Consider the following 15,504-nt stretch of genomic DNA (forward strand, 5'->3'; position numbering starts at 1 on the left):
GATCTCCTGACCTCGTGATCCGCCCGTCTCAGCCTCCCAAAGTGCTGGGATTACAGGCTTGAGCCACCGTGCCCGGCCTCAGAGTGTTACAGTTCTTGAAGATAGTAGTCTGGAGTTTATTCCTTCAGATGTGCCTGCAGTTTCTTCCTTCTGGTGGGTTCGTGGTCTCGCTGATTTCAGCAGTGAAGCTGCTGACCTTCACAGTGAGTGTTACAGCATAAACCCAAACAGTAATCAGCAACAAAATTTATTGTAAAGAATAAAACAAACCTCCCTTTCATTGCCACTGGCTGGCTCCCACAGCCTCCTTTTATTCCCTTATCTGGCCCCACCCACATCCTGTTGATTGGTCCATTTTACAGAGAGCTGATTGGTCCATTTTGACAGAGTCCTGCTTGGTGCACTTACAATTCCTGAGCTAGACATAGAGTGCTGATTGGTGCATTTACAATCCTTGAGCTAGACACACAGTGCTAGACAGAAAAGTTCTCCAAGTCCCCACTAGGTTAGCTAGATAGAGACTACTGATTGGTGTATTTACAAACCTTGAGCTAGATACAGAGTACTGATTGGTGTAATTACAAACCCTGAGCTAGACACAAAGTGCTGATTGGTGTGTTTATAATCCTTGAGCTAGACACAGAGTACTAGACAGAAAAGTTCTCCAAGTCCTCACTAGGTTAGCTAGATACACAGTACTGATTGGTGTATTTACAAATCTTGAGCTAGACAGGGTGCTGATTGGTGTATTTACAATCCCTTAGCTAGACATAAAGGTTCTCCAAGTCCCCACTAGAACCAGGAGCCCAGCTGGCTTCACCTAGTGGATCCTGTACCAGGGACGCAGGCGGGGCTGCCCGCCAGTCCCACCTTACGCAGGCAGTCCTCAGCCCTTGGGCAGTCGATGCGACCGACGTGGATGGGACCTAGCGCCCCAGCCCAGGGGGCGGCGCTCGCGTGGGGAGGGTCCGCGGCCCAGGAGCCTATGGCAGGGACAGGGACGGGGGCGGGGGCGGGGAAGCGCGGACATGGCGGGCTGCAGGTGGGAGCCCTGCCCTGCAGGGAGGCAGCTGAGGTCCTGCGAGAATTCGAGAATTCGAGCACAGTGCCCGCAGGCCATCACTTCTGGGGTACCTGGGGCACTCTCTGAAGCTACTGGCCCGGGTGCTAAGCCCCTCACTGCCAGGGGCTGGCGGCGCCTGCCAGCCGCTCCCAGTGCAGGGCCCATGGAGCCCACACCTACCCGGAAGTCGCGCTGGCCCGCGAGCGCCTTGCACAGCCTGAGTTCCCGCCCAAGCCTCCGCCTGCGCCTCTCCCTCCACACCTCCCCCAAGCACAGGGAGCCGGCTCCGGCCTCGGCCAGCTCAGAGAGGGGCTCCCACAGTGCAGCAGCAGGCTGAAAGGCTCCTCAAGCGTGGCCAGAGTGGGGCCCAGGCCGAGGAGGCACTGAGAGCGAGAGAGAGCCGCCAGCACGTTGTCACCTCTCAATTTGTTACAGCAGCCACAGGACACCAATACAAACACTTCTCACTCTTACTCACTAAGTTCCAGATTTATTTGCCTTCTGATGTCTGGCAAATCAGGATTACTATTAGTGTTTTGGGGCCAGCTGCCTCTACCTGGAATGCTCTGCTCAACTTTGCATGGCAAGCTCCTTCCGGTCATTCACGACTCAGCTTAAATGTTAAGTCCTCAAAGGCCTTTCCAAATGATTCAAATCCAAAGTATTCATATAACTCTTACCTTCTCATATCTCTCCTTTATATAAGCATTATTTCTTTTTCCCCCACTAAAATGTAATTCTACAAGAGCAGAAACTGTTTTGTATACCACTATAATCTTATTTGTAGAAAAATTCCTGACATAGGCCAGGCACAGTGGCTCACACCTGTAATCCCAGCACGGTGGGAGGCCAAGGCAGGTGGATCACGAGGTCAGGAGCTCAAGACCAGCCTGGCCAAGATGGTGAAACCCCGTCTCTACTAAAAATACAAAACAATTAGCCGGGCATGGTGGCGGGTGCTTGTAATCCCAGGTACTCGGGAGGTTGAGGCAGAGAATTGCTTGTCCCTGGGAGGCAGAGGTTGCAGTGAGCCAAGATGGTGCCACTGCACTCCAGCCTGGGCAACAGAGCAAGACTCAAAAAAAAAAAAGGAAAAATTACTGACTTATATTAGGTGACTGATAGACCTAACGAACAAATGGATGGATGATGTAGGCAGTGAGAGAAAAGATGATGGCATCTGTCAATAAGGAAAGGAATAGCATATGAAAGAAGGAAGAAATTATGGGTCCTGACCCAACTATGGGACATACAAGTGGAAATGCCTGAGTTTAGCGAATAACTCTGCCTAAGAATGTTGATTTGAGATTGAATGAAATCAGGGATATTGACAAACTTGGTGGAAAAAGCATCAACAGAGAAAAGAGAGTGAACTAAAGACAGACCCTGGGAATTCCAATATCAACGCTCAAGGCAAAGAACCTGCAAAGAGATCCATAAGGAGTAATCCAAGAGAAGATGTCACAATAGCCTAGTGAAAACTCAGTTTCACAGAAAAGAGAATGAGCAGAATCATGTCAATTTTAAGTAATAAAATCTCATTGATTTGTCAGTCAAGAGGACACTCATAATCATAACAAGAGCAGATTTGGGCCAGGCTCACACCTGTAATCCCAGCACTAAAGGTCAAGGAGGGAGTATCACTTAAGCCCAGGAGTTCAAGACCAGCCTGGGCCACATGGCAAGGCTCCATCTCTATAAAAAATTTTAAAAATTATTAAGGTATGATGGCCTGAACCTGGGGTCCCAGCCACTCAGGAGGCTGATGTAGGAGGATCGTTTGAGCCCAGGAGTTCGAGGCTGCCATGAACTATGATGGTGCTACTGCACTTCAGCATGAGTAACAGGGTGAGACCCTGTCTCAGGAAAGAAAAAGACACAGAGAGATTCATCTGAGATAGAAGACAGATTCCAAAAGTTGTGGAGTGAATGGAAGGTGAGGAAGTAGAAAAATAAGGCACAAAAGGTACTTTAAGGAAAAACAGCTTGAAGGAAAGGAGAAAGAGAGCATGTAGCAAGAAGGCAGAATGGGGCACAGGGGCAATGTTGGTTATTGGTCTTGCTTGTTTGTTTTTGTAATGGGAGAATCTTGAGCATTCTTGTAAATATCTGAAATGCATCTCAGCATATCCAATACAAACAAATAAATACAATACAGGTAAGCATAGAAAAATTTCATAGAATAAGACATCTGAAGGGAATGGGGGATCCAGACTATGGGGGAAAGCATCAACTTTAGATAACCGCCTCTAAGTCAAGAATTAATGAGGGATTGATGGATTCAGATATAGAAATGATGTGGAATGGAGAAAAACATTAAGATTTGACATGTTATTTCAATTCTCTCAGAATAATAGAAGGCAAGGGCCGGGGGCAGTGACTCATGCCTGTAATCCCAGCACTTTGGGAGGCCAAGGGAGGCAAATCATGAGTTCGAGACCAGCCTGGCCAACATGGCGAAACCTCGTCTCTACTAAAAATACAAAAATTAGCCAGGCGTGGTGGCACGTACCTGTAATCCCAGCTACTCTGGAGGCTGAGGTTTAAACCCAGGAGGCAGAGGTTGTAGTGAACCAAGATCGTACCACTGCACTCCAGCCTGGGTGCCAGAGCCCAATTCCATCTTAAAAAACAAAACAAAACAAAAAAAAAACGGCAAGGACACTGTGAAGGGGACAGCTAAGTCATTATCAAAAATGCATATTCTCTTCTTCCTAGACTTGCAGCTAGACTACATGTGCCAGTATCCCTTTCAGGTAAGTATCACTACACAACAGACTTCCAGCCAATGGTATATGAGCAGAACTAATGCATTCATTCAAGATTATGTGTTTAAGGCCAGGCGCAGTGGCTCACACCTGTAATCCCAGTACTTGGAGTGGCTAAGGTGGGCGGATTGCCTGAGGTCCAGGAGTTCGAGACCAGCCTGCTCAACATGGCAAAACCCCATCTCTACTAAAAATACAAAAATTAGCTGGGCATGGTAGCGCAAGCCTGTAATCCCAGCTACTCGGGAGGCTGAGGCAGGAGAATCGCTTGAGCCCACAAGGCAGAGGTTGCAGTGGGCAGAGGTTGCAGTGAGCCGAGATCGCGCCACTGCACTCCAGCCTGGGCGACAGAGTGAGACTCATCTCAAAAAAATAAGATTATGTGTTTAGAAAGTAGATATGCTTCTTGCCTTTCCCTTTCACCATCCACTGGCTGGCTGTAGTTGAAAAGAAAGCCCTAAGGAACTGTTGAGTCATAAAATGGAAGAATCCACAGTGCCTGAATCATTGAGAGGAAAGTGATCCACCAGCAAAGACCATGATATAAGCAAAAATTAAACTTGTGCTTGAGCTTGTATCTATTTTCAGGTCTTTCAGTTATGACGGTTGAGCCTACCCTAACCACTAACCATCATCTTTTAATAAAGAAATGCATGGGTGACATAGAAGACTCAAAGAAAATGCTGAAAGTTTGAAAACAACTACAGCAAGAAATAGAGAAATGTATTGTGCAGAAAAAGGTAAAAAAGAACTCTCTCATGACTAAGGCTGGAAAACATACATTTTTATACATCTCCAATACACACAATCATTTTCATTTTCACAATAACCATCAGAAACCCAAGTATAGGAGTGGAAAAGAAGACTGATAGCAAGTTGCACGTTGCTTCTACATCCATTAAGACTAAGAAAATTTTAACAATGTCGTGGATTCCTACAAGTCAAATCATAAGTAATGTCATAATAGGCATGCTGTGCTATATATGCAACTATTTAAACAAGTTCAGCATCACTGGTGAAAACTAGTGAACTACAAGGTAAAGAATTGGGAAGTGTTAAGTGTCACATGGCAAAGTTCAGTGAGTTGGGCAGTGGAATACAATGTAGCAAAAGCCAGGAAATACATTACAGAAATAGGAATATTATTATCTCTCCATTCTATTGTTTTTAAAACAGTTCTTAAGGCAGTTTCTGCCATACCAGAAAATAACTACATGGGGCTTACTACTTACAAGGGGCTTTGTAAGTCCCTTAACTTCTCTGTGCCTATTTGCTCCCTGATATGACAGGGTTCACTGTTGATACATTTAAAAATGTAAACAAAGTACTCAGCACAGTGCCTAGAAAATGGCAACTGCTTAATAAATACTTGTCATTGCTATTTATTATTAATAAGAAAAAGACCAGGTTAGGTTAAATTGCTAAACTCGTTCCTATTTTAAAATTCTGTGAATCTGGCCAGGCACAAGGGCTCATGCCTGTAATCCCAGCACTTCCCAGGCAAAGGCAGGAGGATTGCTTGAGATCAGGAGTTCAAGACCAGCCTGGGCAACATAGTGAGACACTGTCTCTAATAAATATTTTTTAATTAGCCAGGCATGGTGGCACACATCTGTCATTCTAGTTACTCAGGAGGTTAAGACTGAAGAATCGCATGAGGCAGTTCAAAGCTGCAGTGAGCTATAAATGTGCCACTGCACTCCTGCCTGGACAGCAGAGCAAGATTCTGTCTTTAAATATAATAAATAAAATTATGTTAGTGTGTGTGTGTGTGTGTGTGTGTGTGTGTGTGTGTGTGTGTGTGTGTGTGTGTGTATTTGTTTTTGAGACAGTCTTGTTCTGTTGCCCAGGCTGGAGTGCAATGGCACGGTCTCGGCTCACTGCAAACTCCACCTCCCAGGTTCAAGCGATTTTTGTGCCTCAGTCTCCTGAGTAGCTAGGAATACAGGCACCTGCTACCACACCTAGCTAATTTTGGTATTTTTAGTAGAGACAGGGTTTTGCCATGTTGGCCAGGCTGGTATCAAACTCCTGGGCTCAAGCAATCCACCTGCCTTGGCCTCCCAAAGTGCTGGGATTATAGGCATGAGCCACTGCCCCCAGCAGTATCTGTATTTTTTAGATAAGTATCCCAGCTACTTAATGGTGGGTAGGGATGGGGAAAAGGGGTTAATACTAGCAAACATAATGGAAGAAAAAAGTGAAAATATACTCATTCTCATAGGTCCTATGAGCATAATCCTGAAGAGAGATAAAAGAATGTGGCAGCCTCTAGAAGTGAATGCTATACCTGAAGAGCCTGAGAGCAAAGAAACCCCAAACTCCAGGCAATAAAAGGAAAATCTAGGCCAGGGTCCAGAGGCAAACAGAACCCAGTGGCCAGGACTGGCTTCCTTTTAGGCAGGACAAGAGAAATAAACATTTCATGCTCTCCATGGACTTCAAATTCATCCAATCCAGCCACCTTATTTGACAGAGGAGAAAAGTGAAAGGTCCAGACACTAACCAAAGCCACACTGGAGTGGCTATAATGTGGCTGCAGGGATGCTCAGAAGTAGGCACTGCCCACCTTTGACTTAGCCTACATACATGGTCCCCAAGGCGTTGTCCCCATAGAATCCAACACCTTTGATAAGGGTGACAAAATAATTTTTATAAGTCATCTTGTTAGGAATTCATTTTCCAGATTGTTAAGAGATTGGATTAGGTGGGTAAGTGGGGGAAGGCAGAAATTGGTGAAAAGAAGGAAGCTCTGGTGTCCTGACAGGGGTGCTGAGTCCTCAGTGGACATTAAGTGGCCTCCTTATTTGTAGATTCCTCCACTGATTTTCTTCAAGGATTCCTTTTATAATGTCACTTCGCCCCTTCCCTCTCCTAAATATCCTTAAGATATTAAACCTCTCAGCACTTTAAGAGGGGGAAAAATTTTTTGAGATAAAAATAAAAAGATTAAAACTGCCAAATATGTAGGGAGGGAGATGCCTAAAAAACATACAGTGTAAAGTATCCAGTTGAATAGATTACCTGAAATACACCTGCCTGTGTGGTATCTGGTGTCCAATTACACCCAATATACTCTTATCACTTACTGCTTGAATTAGGGTCTGACTGAATTATGGGGCAACCATTCATGAACAACTGCTTACTAGGTGTCACCCACATGAAAGGCACTTGGATTAGGCATGTGAGGTCTATAAAATTGTGTAAGATCCAGCATGATCTTCCATAGGAAAGGAAATTATGCATGTCTGCAAAGAATTACAGGAGACAAGCATCTATAAGGGAATTATGAGTAGCATAAAAAGAGTAGCTGAAGGGTTTAGAAAATGTACAAGACATTTCTGACTGGTGCTGTGAGGGAAAATGTCATAAAAATTAGTAGCCAGGGGTCAGGGCACTCAAGGTTTGTTAGGATTTCAAAAAGTGAAATAGAAGGAAGAACATCAGAATAGGGACAGCATAGGAATATATATTTAGGGAATTCCAGCTAGTCCAATGTGACTGGATCATAGAGAAGATAAGGACAGCACCTTAATATTAGGATGAGAATGGAGGAGTCCTTGAATTAATTCCAGGACAAATATTTAGAACTTGATCAAATAGGGCAGAGTAACCCATGGAACGGTGGAGCACAGAGAGTGACATGATCAAAGCAGTTTGGGCATTACCACAATGAAACAAAACATCCTTTCTTTTTATTGTTTTTTGTTATTTATCTATTCATTTATCTTTTTGAGACAGGGTCTTGCTCTGTTGCCTAAGTTGGAGTGCAGTGGTACAATCATGGCTCACTGCAGCCTCAGCCTCCTGGGCTCAAGGGATCCTCCCACCTCAGCCTCCTAAGTAGGAGGCACGCACCACCAGACGCAGCTTATTTTTTATGTTTTGTAGAGACAGGGTCTCACATGTCACCCAGGCTGGTATCAAACTCCTGGGCTCAAGTGATCCTTCTACCTTGGCCTCCCGAAGTGCTGGGATTACAGGCATGAGCCACCACTTAGCCAATATCCTTTCTTTTATTCAGTTAAAATTGAAAGAAAGCAACTTTGGGAACCTAGTACTCTGAACTGTATTATTTTCGTCACTTTTGAAGTACACTTAGAAGCTTATTTTATGTTTTCTTGGAATCTTGACCAAAGTTTTCCTAATAAGTTTACCTGGAACATAAACTTTTGTTCCATATATGTGTATAGCTATCTAAAGTTTCTGCTTGGCCTTCGTGGTCATCAGCAGATACAAGTAGCAAAGCATTCTAAGCATGTCACCCCGTTGTTACCAAGTAATACTCAGAGGTTATCTCATTTGACAGTAGCAGCTTCCAGAAATCTCGATTTCAGAAAACAGTCTGTCTGTCATAGTTTGTGGGGTTTGTTTTTCCCCCTATATTAAAACCTTTTATAGATGGATATATGTGGACAATCCAGCATGAGATTCCACAGAGGACATTTCAGTATTCAAAAAATATAAGGCTTGAAAAATCTAAATCAAACAGTCATTGTTCTAAAGTACCCAGACTTTGACAGTATCTCAATGTCAGAAATACAGTACATGAATAATTACTCCATTTGAATAATTAAAAGATGTCCCTAAATAATGTCTTTAAGTTTTGTCAATACATATATAAAGAAAAATTATTCCTCTAGTAACAATACTTCTGACACCAAATGTATGGGTTTTCCACGCCAAGAAACTATCTAGGGACACCAACTGAATGTTCTACAATTTAATTCAGTCTGACACTAACTGCCCAGAGTTTGTGCAGACACCACAGGGTAAGGGCTCAGTCCCATGAGACTGCCCTCCACTTCAGATGCCAGTCAAAAATAGGGGGCCCCAGGATATCCACACTTCTGTTAAACTTAGCTACAAATCAGGGGTTCCTACAACTCCATCCTCAGATTTGATAATTTGCTGTAATGGCTAACAGAACTTTACTTACTTTTTTTTTTTCCTTTTTTTTTTTTCTTTATACGAGGTCTCGCTCTGTCACTCAGGCTGGAGTGTAGTGGCACTAACGCAGCTCACTGCAGCCTTGACCTCCTGGCCCCAAGAGATCCTCTTGCCTCAGCCTCCAGAGTAGTGAGGACTACAAGCATGGACCACCACACCTAGTTAGTTTGTTGTTGCTGTTGTTGTTGTTTTTTAATTTTTTGTAGAGACAGGGTCTCTCCACATGGCCCAGGCTGATGTCAAACACCTGGGCTCAAGTTATCCTCCTGTCTTGAGCCACCACAACGGGCCTGCTTATGTATACCAGTTTATTACAAAAGGTATTATAAAAGACACAAATCAACAGCCAGATGAAGAGGTACACAGGGCAAGAAATGAAAGAAGGGGTGCCCTCTCTGGGCATGCCTTCCTTCCAGCACCTCCATGTATTCACCGACTCAGAAGCTTTCCAAAATTTAAGGTTTTTATGAAGGCTCCGTGATATGGGCATGATTGATTAAATCATTATCCACTGGTGACTGACTGATTTCCAGCCACTCTCCCTTCCCCAGAGGTCTGGAGTGAAGCTGAAATTCTAACCCTCTAATTACATAGTTGGTTCCTCTGGTACCAGCTCCCATCCCCATCCCCATCCTGAAGCTATCTATGGTTCTACCAAGAGTCACCTGTCATCTCAGCAGTGTAGAAAAAGACACTTATCATTCCAGAGATTCCAAGGGTCTTAAAAGTTCGTTAGTCAGAACAGGGGACAAGTATCTTTCTTACTATATCACAATATGTCACAATATATTTGTACTTGAGAAGGAGAGACATCTATTAACCAATTTTTCCCACTAATTTTGTGAACTAATTGAACCAAAGCCTGACCTAAATAAATCATAAATCCTGTTTTTGCTGCATAAATCAGAAATCTGGTTTTGAAAGAACATAAAATTCTCAACTGAAATATAGGAAATAAGAGCACAGATATGATATAGGAAGAAACACACAACCCAAAGAACTAGTAAGAGCCTCTAACAAAAGATCAAAATCCTGGAACACAAGCCAAAGGAAACAAACAAACAAACTTGGTCACATTCACGTCAGGACACAAATTAGAATTCTGGATGCATTCTGACCACAATCATTATCTAAACATTCTCAGGTATTCAAAGCATCAACATCTCTTCCTTTCTTTTTCTTAAATGTTCCTGAGATCAATCCCCGGTTATATATTACAGGAAGAAGTCTATTCTAAAATTGTTAGAGATTTCCTGGCTTGCAGCCACATTGGCCATTGTCTTTCTCACTTGGAGTTGAGTTTGATTATATCTTCCTCTTACATTTCTTTCACACATCATGTCAACAATTCTAAAACAAAGAAAAGTAAAGCACACGTTATTAGTTTCTTCTTGCCCTAACATACCACTTCTAAGTTTTCTTATCTCAAAAGTCTTAAGACATGATGGAATCATTTAAGTATTTTGATGAGCAACTAAAACTTACTTAATAATATCTTCTTAGTTTACTTCCATTCAGCTCTTCTCTGTCTCCCAAGTAACAATTTTTGAATTCGGCAGGTTGAGTGGGGTTTCAACCCTGATGATTAATAATTTTCTCCTTATACTCCAGGTAAAAAGTATATAAAATATACCCCATTGTCAAAACTGAATAGAGTAATTGGCAGGCCATCTGACACTTTTATTTTATTTATTTATTTACTTATTTGAGACAGAGTCTCCTTCTGTCACCCAGGCTGGAGTGCAATGACACAATCTTGACTCACTGCAACCTCTGCCTCCTAGGTTCAAGCAATTCTCCTGCCTCAGCCTTCCAAGTAGCTGGGATTACAGGTGCCCACCATCATGCCCGGCTAATTTTATATTTTTAGTAGAGACGGGGTTTTGCCATGTTGGCCAGGCTGATCTCAAACTCCTGACCTCAGGTGATCCACCTGCCCAGGCCTCCCATCCCAAAGTGCTGGGATTATAGGTATGAGCCATCGTGCCTGTCTGGCTTTTTTTTTTTTTTTTTTTTGAGACAGTCTCAAGCAATTCTCAAATTTTGACCTCCTGAGTAGCTGAGACTACAGGCACTGGCCACCATGCCTGACTAATTTTTGTATTTTTTGTAAATAGGGGGTTTCCATGTTGTCCAAGCTGGTCTCAAAACTCTTGGGCTCAAGCGATCCACCTGCCTTGGCCTCCCAAAGCAAAAGTGCTGGGATTACAGGCGTGATCCACTGCACGTGACCTATCTGACACATTTTTAAGCAAGTGTGTTAAAGGTGACAAGAATGAAGAGTTACCATTTTAACGCCAACCCTGAGCTTCAAACTTCACAGACATAGTGACCAGTATTCATTTCTTGCATATGCAAAATTTTACTGAAGATTTCCCATATAATTTTCAACAGAAAGATCATTTTTGAAAGTACACGATTATGTTGGCTTTTTCATACAATGAAGTACACAATAGCAAACATTCCTGAAACAAAGATGATCTTTTTATCGTCTTCAGGAAATAAGTCCCTCTGTTACTGAAGTGACATTCTCTTCGGCAGGAAGCTGTCTCCAACTACTTGAGCCAATATTAACCTTTTCCTTCATAATCACAACAGTTCTGGCCAATATCCTACCACTGGAAAAATGATTGTACAAGGTCTTATGTTGGTCTCCAATTGTGTTCCATCTATGTTTTACCTTGTTAAACAACTGTAAGCTTTTCAAAAGAGGATAATTTTTTTTAATCTAGCACTTACTACAATATAATGCTGCACAAGAATACAGAAAATTTCATTTAAGAAGACGAGTGTTCATATATTTGATTTCTAGTCCTCTTTCTGAAGTGTTGTTTCTGCACTTAGGATCGCCCCATGAGTCCAGGTGTTGACAAACAGAAAGAATCAAGTTTTGGAAAACCTAAACAGAAACATCATCACATTAAAAAAAAAAAAAAACTGAGAAATTAGATACTGATCTGAAAATTGCTTCCCTTCTCTAATAACCATAGCTACCACTAACTCACCTCTCCTCTCCCCAGCCCAACACACTAAACTAACCAAAAAAAATATACGGATAATTCATGCACAACATGCAAGAATTCTTTGCCCAAATTTTCAAGCTAACTATATTCTTTGCCCATATTTTCCTATTTGAGTATAAGAAGGAAAAATACAGGATGGAAGCTAGTCTTTTGAAGTCTACTACTTGCCAGGTACATTGCTAGCAATTGCACACATGTCATTGCATTTAGTGTCCATATTTTGCCAATGAGACAATTGAGGCTGAGTTTTAAAGGATGACCTAAGGCCAAAGTCTTTGGCTCCCTGCTCCGCAACTACCCTCAGCTAGAGTTTGTTCCACAGTTCGGTTGCTCATTGAGAAAACATTTATTGAGGGCGTATTACAAGCTAGTCACCCCTCTAGGCATTAGAGGTCACTCATTGAGAAAACATTTATTGAGGGTGTATTACAAGCTAGTCACCACTCCAGGCATTAGAGTTTTGAAAGTATGCAAGACAGAACAAGCCCTACTACTCTCATAGAACTTACATGCTAGAAAGGAAAGAAAACAACCAAACAGAGTAAGTTCAGAGTTATAGTTTACCAACATGAGTTACGCACAATCATCGTCAAATCTTTTAAAATATCTACAATAAGATTAGTTACAACAAACTAAAGGGGATGGTAACATTCACTAACAATTGGTAACACTGTGGCCCTTTTGTCAATTCCTGAACCAAGCCATTGCATCTTTGGGTGAATCACAAGGAAGAGAGAAAGAAGCAGAGCTCTAATGCTGCTTAGAATTTCTTTATAAAATAAAATGACTCTGTGAGCTATGAGAATGGACTGTTGCAATGAATCCAGTGTTGGTTCTCAAACCTAAAACCCTATATTATCCATTTATTCATTAAAATATTGCTGTATTTGAAGAGTTGATTTGTGAAAGTCAAGGAAGTGTTGTAATTTGACATAACGCCCCTGTGAGAAACAGAGGGGGGTTTCAACATTCACATCACAAGGTTCCCCAGGCTGCACAGGGTCTCCATTGGGCAATGGCATCCTGCTGTCATGTGCTGGCCAGCAAGAACTGTAGGAGTGGGACTAGAGTGGTCAGTAGCTACCAAGAAGTGCCTGGGCCCAGTGTGACAGCTGCCAACACCCTCCACACGCCAAAAACAAACTTCACATCTCTTTAAACTTGGAACACGTGCAAAATACTAACAGTTTTGTTTTAGCAATAAAGACTGCCTGTCACTTACTAACTTCCTCCCCTCACCTATTTATACAAGTATAAGTTGACTAGCTGCTATTTCTATAGCTGCCTCCTATGATATTTATAATGTGTTGTGTGATTTGGGTTGCCCATGTCACTAACACTTTGCGAGAATTTGTGTTTGTAAATTACTCTGGAACTCTTCTGGGAGTGAATATTCCACTGCACAAGGTGGAAGCCAGACTAGAGACCATCTGCTAAGAGCAGCACTTCATTCACCCAGCTACACCTTCCTGCCAAGGCAGTCTCTGCAAATCTATTTTTTGCTGGTAGAAGTTACTACGTGGGGAGTGGAGGCTGTTTTAAGTTATCAGTGTGCACCTTCCATTTCCTCCTAGGACCGTCACATGCCAGCCGCTGAGTTTCTCAAAGAAGCCTCAGTCCCCCTCCAGACTCGTTCTCACTCTTGCTTCGGAAGGGAGCAACAATCCTTATCATACTAACCCTGTCTACAAGCTAAAAGTTTGCATAAACTTTCAATGGGGTACCAGCCCTCGCCCCAAAAGTCCTGCCATTGTACCGTTTTACAACTGCCGCCTCCAAAATATAAACAACGAATCCCTAGAGAAAAGCGAGTCCATCTTCTGCTGGTGGGAAGAAATTCTAACTCTTTCCCGTTTCCCGCCACCACCTACCGCAACACTGGATTCCCAGAACACTCGCCCGGGTCAGAAAGGGACCACTCCCCCCTAGAATCCTAAGGGCGAGGGAAGGGGTCTCCCAGGAAGCACACACCTGAGATAGATCCTCACGCGAGAGGGGCCAGCGGGCAGGGGCACCCAGTTTCTCCAGCCTGGGTGGAGTCGGCCTCCCCCCGGAATCAGAGCCTCGGCCCGGGTGCTCGCAGCGAGGCGCGCGGGGCTGTCACTCGAGGCGGGCTGGGCGGGTGTAACTCGAGCGCCGAGCGGGCCGCGCCCCCGCCTTCCCTCTTCCCGACTTCCTCCTCCCGCTCCCGCGCCTGCTCCCTCCCGGAGGGCTGACCCGGGCGGCGAGGCCGCCACCTCCAGCCCGGATGCCTCGGGCCCAGGCTCCTCCGGCCCAGCGGGGAAACGCGGAAGTGGGGGCAGGAACCGGGGCCGGGGTTGGCTGGGGTGTGGGAGGGAAAAGCGCTGCGAAGAGCGGGCGGCGAGCGAGGAGGTCTTCGCGGCCCAATGAACGTGACTGGACAGGGACGCGGCTCCCGCCGCCGGGTGGGGTCGCGCAGCACCACACGCAAGGGCCCTCGCCCGCGGCTGCAGTTCCTGCTTTGTGCCTCGGTGGTGCCGGACCCCAGACCTCCGCCCCGCCTTGCCAGCGGGCTGGCGGACTGGAAAGCCTGAGCTAGGCCAGGCTGGGGAAGACGGTGGCGGTGCCCGATTTCCTGTGCCCTCGCCCATGCGGGCCGCCCTGGCTATCTGCCTGGGGGAGGGGAGACACTCGCCGGCCGGCAGGCTGGCGGGGCTGGCTTACCTGACGACTTCTCGTTGTCCGCACCCGGATCTGGCTTCTCCTACTCTGCACCTCCCGGCCAGCTGGCTTCCCTAGGCCTACAGACGCGTCCAGGAGGCGGGCGACCCTGCGACCCCGCCGTCAGAACCCAGAACTCTCGCCCGGCTCCCCCAGCGGGCTCAAGCCGCGCCAGCCTTCCTGGCTCCCCGCCTGAATGTCAGCGCAGGGACCCGCAGGGAAGACCAAGCCCAAGCTCCAGGGGGTGGAATGCTGAGCACAGGTTCCCTAGGCCCAGCCTCATACAGGTGGGGGGAGGCGGAGAGCCCCGGCAGTTGAACAGCGGGCTTCCCACTTGCAACCCCCCCAACCCCCCAAAAAAAGAAACTACCCTGCCCACTGAGCATGCCCAGCTCACTTGTTGGAACTACTAGGGCTAGACAAGCCGAAGGGGACCTAAGGAAGGCGGAGTTGGGGCTCAAATGGACCCCACTTCTTTAAGAGCTTTGCTCCGAAGACCTCTGGGTGCTGTACTAATAACTTTTCTATCGTGGCATTGGAAAATATCCAGGAGATGGACGGAAATGCCTTTCCAAAAGAAGGAAGAACATTACTGTGAACCAAAAACGCAGTGGTATTTTTTAAATAAAGTATTAAGTAACTCATTTAATGTCCTTAAATACCGCAGAACTCCTATAGTTGACCCAGAGGAATGCATTTATTTATTAAGTCCCAAACTCAGTAACTTGAGGGAACCATCCATAGTCCACAGAGGAGCAATGATTCTCACCCTTGGACACAGGGGAGGGGGCGGGGAGGGGTGAAATGCCAGATTTCCATCCCCAAATCCAGTGAATCCGTCTGGACGTGGGATCTGCAAGTCCTTGTATTTCGAAACTGGGTCTAAAAGTGTAGTCACTGGAGCCCGCAGCATCAGCATCACCTGAGAACTTGATAGAAACTGTACTCCGGTGACCTGATTCATAGACTGGGGCTGGGGCTGAGCTACTCAGATTTTACAAGCCCTTCCGGTAGTTCT

The 15,504-nt window shown here is 45.0% G+C and overlaps 1 protein-coding gene across 2 annotated transcripts in view; it reads right to left on the reverse strand.

The window, feature by feature from the left end:
• GPD2 (glycerol-3-phosphate dehydrogenase 2 (mitochondrial)) overlaps positions 1 to 15,130 on the reverse strand; it is a 155,058-nt gene extending 139,928 nt beyond the window's left edge. Inside the window, exon 1 of one of the 2 annotated variants that reach the window (XM_011949203.1) lies at positions 14,490 to 15,130. The gene's annotated coding sequence lies outside the window, so the exon portion shown is untranslated. Of the gene's footprint in view, positions 1 to 13,775; positions 14,076 to 14,489 lie in introns of those variants that run through there. The other variant, XM_011949202.1, reaches the window with a different exon arrangement.
• Between the last annotated feature and the right edge of the window lie 374 nt (positions 15,131 to 15,504).

Source organism: Colobus angolensis, unplaced genomic scaffold, assembly GCF_000951035.1.
Source record: "Colobus angolensis palliatus isolate OR3802 unplaced genomic scaffold, Cang.pa_1.0 Scaffold292, whole genome shotgun sequence".
In the NCBI taxonomy this organism is placed as follows: domain Eukaryota; kingdom Metazoa; phylum Chordata; class Mammalia; order Primates; family Cercopithecidae; genus Colobus; species Colobus angolensis.